General features: G+C 42.0%; 1 long non-coding RNA gene across 2 annotated transcripts in view; it reads right to left on the bottom strand.

Moving 5' to 3' along the window:
* Positions 1–830: 830 nt before the first annotated feature.
* Positions 831–6000, bottom strand: part of LOC129624203 (uncharacterized) — a 37564-nt gene continuing 32394 nt past the window's right edge. The window contains exons 4-6 of one of the 2 annotated variants that reach the window (XR_008700824.1): positions 2786–3689; positions 2325–2444; positions 831–1510 (exon numbers count right to left, since the gene is read on the bottom strand). This is a non-coding gene — a long non-coding RNA (uncharacterized LOC129624203). Of the gene's footprint in view, positions 1511–2324; positions 2445–2785; positions 3690–3970; positions 4152–6000 lie in introns of those variants that run through there. The other variant, XR_008700825.1, reaches the window with a different exon arrangement.

The following is a 6000-nucleotide window of genomic DNA, read 5'->3' as shown; positions in this document are numbered from 1 at the left end:
CCTCCGTCCATGGATTTTCCAGGCAAGAGTGCTGCAGTGGAGTGCCATCAGGCAAGGTATTTGCTCAAAATCTTCCGCTGCCTCAGAAGGCGGTGTGAACCTGGTGCCTGACCGGAAGTGAGCCGGAGTCCCGCCCCCGCGCGTCCTGCAGCGTCTACTACCTCGGAAGCACATCATTCAGGCTCTGCCTCAGCTCGTGAGTCGTTTTGCCCAGTCTTAACAATAGTAAGTAAACACTGTGTAAACCAACCAACCAACAAATCTCCTCTGGACCCTCTTTTTATTATGCTCTTTTTGCATAATTTACCCTGGTGGTAAATCATTATCATCATGCGACTGTTACATTTGTTCTTGGAGAAGGAAATGGCAACGCACTCCAGTATTCTTGCCTGGAGAATCCCATGGGCAGAGGAGCCTGGCCACAGTCCATGGGGTCACAAAGAGTCAGACACGATTGAGTGACCAACATTACATTTGCCCACATAAAGAGCAGAAGATTCTGGTATAAATGAAGCCTGCTTACAGTACATGCATACTGGAAACGATGAGGATCTTTATGCCGTGAAAAGACTCTCAAGTCCTAATGAACTACAGGACTCATTTTAAGCATTTCTCAAATCGATTAATTCCTGTTGAATGATCACTTAGACACATTCTTTGAAGTGTTTGGTAGCTGATTATCTATACTTGTAAACTATCTTTCTAAACAGCTTATTTATTTTTCAAAATTTTACCTGAAATGTCTTTATTTTGCTTTCCGTTTATTTTTACACATTTTTAAAACGTTAAAGTTTACTTTCCTTTTACAGTTGCTACAAAATATTGACTGTGCTCCCAGTGCAGTACAATGCATCCTTGGTCTATCTTTTACCTAATAGTTTGCTTCTCCACCTCCCCTCCAACCCTGCCCCACTGGTGACCACGAGCTTGTTCTTTGTATCTCTGCATCTGCTGCCTTTATGTTATATTCACTTGTTTGGTGTCATTTTCAGATTCCACCTACAAGCGATATTAGAGGATATTTCTCTTTCTCTAACATTTCACTTAGCATGAAGTCCTCCAGGTCAATCCATGTTGCTGCAAATGGCGAAATTCCATTCTTTTTATAGCTGAGCAGTATTCCAGTGTGTGTGTGTGTGTGACATATTTTTTATCCATTCATCTGTTGATGTCCACTGAGGTTGTTTCCACGTCTTGGTGATTGTAAACACGTCTGCTATAAACATTGGGGTTTTTTTTTTTTGTTTTTTTTTTTTCAGATGTATACTCAGGAGTGGAATTGCTGAATCATATGGTAGTTCTAGTTTTACTTTTTTGAGAAACCTCCACACTGTTTTCCTCAGTGGCTGTACCAATTTACATTCCCACAATGATCTTCAGGAGTTCCCTTTTCTCGGCAACCTCATCAATATTTTGTTGTTTGTGAACTTTCTGATGATAGCCATTCTTACAGTTTGTGATTTTGACATTCATTTCCCTGATGATTACCACTGAATCAGTTTATTGAAAGCTGTGGTAAATAAAAGGCAACACCTGGTCCGTTAACTCACAAGTCCAGAGGTTTGTGTTTGTAGATACAGGTGGGCAAGACCTGAAAGGGGTATATTCACCTTGACTCTACACAGAGACTAGAAAGTCAAGATAAAAGACTCAGTACACCTGTATGGCTGTTAATTATAAATACCTTGATTATAAATCTTTCAGAACACACTGTAAAAAATTGTTAAATTTCTATCTTAAACCCTTTCACCAGCCAGGTATTGGAAATATTAGTTACAAAATAATTTTTTAAAAGATAAAATGAAACACTTTAACATTAGCATGTTCTATTACTAGATAAGATATTTCTAGTTTCCTGTTTCACTTGCATTGGAACAAAGAGTTTAAAGTGTATAGAAAACATTCACACATCAAAGTCCAGCTACTACAATATAATCAGCTCCTTTTTATATAAAGAATAATAAAGCTGTTGCTAGATTGGCTGTTCTTGCTGTCTTATGTAAAGTACGTTTTAGTTCAGCACTCTCTAAGCGGCAGAGAAAAAAAAAGGGGTTTTATCATAATCTGTACTGGCTATATCAATTAGTTTTTTGTAAACCTGGATCCAGAATTTAGCATCTATTGCCTCATCTTTAAAAAAGGAAATGATAACAAGTGAAAAGAAATGTAAATTTGATTTATTGTATCAAAGATAATTATTCTTTTACATTTATAATGCATTCAAATTCTGCATGAAGAGGAAACTAATTTTAGCTAAATTATTAAAAAAAAAAGGCACAAGCATAACTCCTTAAATTAGTAAAAATCCTACAATAACAGCTTACCTCTTTAATCAAGGCTTGACAGACTTACTTGGATGTTAATACCAAATGGGTTCTTAGTCAGTATTTGAATACTCTTTCCATGTTTATGTGATTTTACTCTTTTGTTCTGCTTACAGTCTTCTGTGAATTAAAAGAAAAAATGTTAATCCTCCTCCACTGTTGGTAAGAATGTAAATTCTTACCACTATGAAAAACAGTACGGAGGTGCCTCAAAAACTAAGAATAGAGTCACCATATGATCCAGCGATCCCATTCCCGGGCATATATCCTGAAAAAAACTCTGATCGGAAAAGGGACATGCACCCCCAAACATCCATAGCAGCACTGTTGACTATAGCAAGACATGGAAGCAACCTAAATGTCATTGAAAGAGGAATGGATAAAGAAGATACGGTATATATATACACACAATGGAATATTCCCCATAATGAGAAATGCCATTTGCAGCAGCATGAATGCACCTAGATACCATCATGTTGCATGAAGTAAGTCAGACAGAAAAGCAGGATATGATATCACATGTGCTTAGTCATTCCATTGTGTCTGACTCTCTGTAAACCCATGGGCTGTCACCCGCCAGGCTCCTCTGTCCTTGGGGATTCTCCAGGCAAGAATACTGGAGTGGGTAGCCTATCCCTTCTCCAGCGGATCTTCCCGACCCGGGAATCAAACCGGGGTCTCCTGCATTGCAGGCAGATTTTTTACCTGCTGAGCTACCAGGGAAGCCTGATATCACCTATATGTGGAATCTAAAATAGGATACAAATAACTTATTTACAAAACTGAAACAGACTCAAAAACGTAGAAAACAAATACGGCTATCATAGGGGAAGAGGGGTAAATTAGAAGCTTTGGGTTAGCAGATACACACTGCTGTATATAAAATATATATTCCGGATCCTATATTCAATATCTTGTAATAACTTCTAATGGAAAAGAATCTGAAAAAATAAGAAACAAAAAAAGATATTCAAGAGAAACAACGCTCGTTTCCTGCTAGGTGTTTATAAACATGAGTCAGTTTCTCATAATGAGGCAAACACATTTATCCTCAGAAAAACAGCAGAAGTACAGCAAGAAGCAGACACCATTGCTTCCTGGTCGGTCCCCAAGAGCTGGGAAATGGGCGTTGTTGTTGTGTAGTTGCTCAGTCATGTCCACCTCTTTTGCCACCCTTTGGACGGTAGCCCATCAGGTTCCGCTGGCCATGGGATTCTCCAGGCAATACTGGAGTGGGCTGCCATTTCCTGCTCCAGGGGAACTGCCCCATCCAGGGATCAAACCCGCATCTCTTGTGTCTCCTGAATCGGCAGGTGGATTCTTCACTGCTGAGCCACTAGGCAAGTCAGAAGCAGGCGTGACTTCCTGGCAAAGAGACCCAGAAATCAGTTCTCCTGAGAGGCATGAAAGTGAATCAGCTGCGTTTGCAGGCGCTTCAGAGGGTGAGGATCTGCGTCTCTCCAGACCCCTGCTCCCCTGCTCTAGACCCAGCCAGGACTGACAGGACAGCTGCAGGAGGAACATGCCATCTTGATTAGAAACCAAGCAAATTCATTCAAGGACAAATTGCCTATGGAAAACTAGAAATTAAAGCCTTAATTGCATACAGCAAATGAAACCAACAACAAAATGAAAAGGTGACCTACCAGATGGTGGAAATATTTGCAAATCAGGCATCAGGAGTTATCATGAATCGTGTATAAGGAGTTCATATCCAACATTTATGAAGAACTCATGCAACATAATAACAAAGAACAATCCAATTTAAACATGGGCAGAAGATCTGAATAGATATTTTTCCAAAGAAGACATACAAATGGTCAGCGGGGACCTAAAAAGACAGATGCTCAACATCACTCTTCATCAGGAAAATGCAAGTCAAACCCATAATGATATATCACCTCATACCTGTTAAAATGCCTTTTATCAAAAAGGACAAGAGAGTCTGTGTTTTGGCAAGGATGTGGAGAAAAGGAAATCCTTGTGCACTGTTGGTGGGAGTGTAAATTGCTGCAGACACTGTAGAGAACAGTATGGAGATTCATCCAAAACCTGAAACTACCGTGGGATCCAGCAATTCCACTTCTGGGTGCTGAGATGTGAAAGGAAGGCAGCTTACAGGTTCCAGCTGACGTTTTCCAATGTGGGGAAAACTCAGGGATAAACACGATTGCTCTTCTTGAAAACGAACTTGATGGAGAATGCGACCAGGAGGCACACAAGCTTTCTCTTAATCTAGGACTCTGGAGGTGACTGTCGATTCACCCCACAGTTGGGTGAACTTGATCTGTTTGGGCAAGCGGCTCCCGTGGAGAGCTGGGCATCTTGAGTGGTGTGAGAACAACTTCCCACCCGGCTGACTGAGCAGAGGGCATCCTCCCCACCCCCAGCTCCTTTCTTGGTGTTGAGGCTCCAGTGGGCTTGCAGACCCTCAGGACGGGGCTCAGCGCCAGGCAGCTTTGTGTGCAGAGAAGCCTCCGTGCTCAACTGCAGGTTTGACATCATCTGTTAGCTGGTTTCCTTGTCTTCAAAAGGCTTGTTTGCCTTTCTCTTTCAACTGGATGTTATGGTTTTATTTGCAATTTGATTCTGAATTAGACAGCCAGTCTTTGTTTTCTCTGATGCTTTCTTGCCCTTAGCATTTTCACAGCGGTTCAGATTTGACTTGCTTAAATCGGTTTTCACTATGTGACTGAGAGAAGTTATTGACAGAGCACATTGTCTCAGTATTTCCTGTAATTTTCTTTCTTCTTGTTGCAGACAAGGAGCCAGGATCTGTGATTCTTTCATGAATTCCTTCTCCTCCCAAGCTTTTGGCCAGGATGGAAGCAAAAGCAGTCTGTTTCCCCATCTACTATAAAATGCTCAACCCACTGGGGAGATGACCCTGAATTTCCTGGAGAGTCCTGGGCAGGAGGGAGCCTTGAGAGACAGGAGATGGGGTGGGGGTCCCAGAGCACCTGGAAGGGGGTGAGATCCATGGGTCCTGAGAGGCGGGCTCCTGCTGAGGGGCTCTGCTGCCTCTGTGGCACATGGGAGCCCCTTCAGGTACTAGGACTAATGTGTCTGTGTTCCTAAGGAAGTGGGGATGGCAGTCCCTAAGGCCCCTGGATTATCTGCCTGGCTCATGGGGACCAGGAGTGTGTGTGTTGGATAGATCTGGGCAGGCTGGTCTCCATGGCCTTGAAGCTGCTTCAGAGCCTAAAAACAAATGAAGCTCAGATATTCTATTTTCTGCTTGGAATGCAGTTTTTTCATTTACAGTTGATCCTTGAACAAGGTGGGGGTCAGGGGTACTAAGCCTCCTGACTGAGGAAAATCTAGATATAACTTATGGTCAGATCCACCCATTCAAGTCTCCTCCAAGCCCACTGATGCATTGGGGATTCAACCAATCCCCAGACTAAGTAGTTCTGAAGTACTGACAGTGGAAAAAAATTTGTGTGTAGAAGTGGGCAGTCGAAGTTCAAACCTGTGTTGCTCAAGGGTCAACTGTGTATGCACGCGCGTGCGCACACACACACACACGCACGCGCGGAGCACAGGTGATTTTCATCACTGATCTTGATTTTAGTGTATTTTAACTCTTAAAATGGTAACTGCTACCACATAACAAATGATATCTAATCTTTCTGAGAGGTGATTACTCTTAAAATAGCATACATCTTCTAAATTT

This window comes from Bubalus kerabau, chromosome 12 (assembly GCF_029407905.1).
Source record: "Bubalus kerabau isolate K-KA32 ecotype Philippines breed swamp buffalo chromosome 12, PCC_UOA_SB_1v2, whole genome shotgun sequence".
NCBI classification, from domain to species: Eukaryota; Metazoa; Chordata; class Mammalia; order Artiodactyla; family Bovidae; genus Bubalus; species Bubalus kerabau.
The sequence above is the reverse complement of the archived record's forward strand: the minus strand, read 5'-3'. Positions and strand labels throughout refer to the sequence as shown.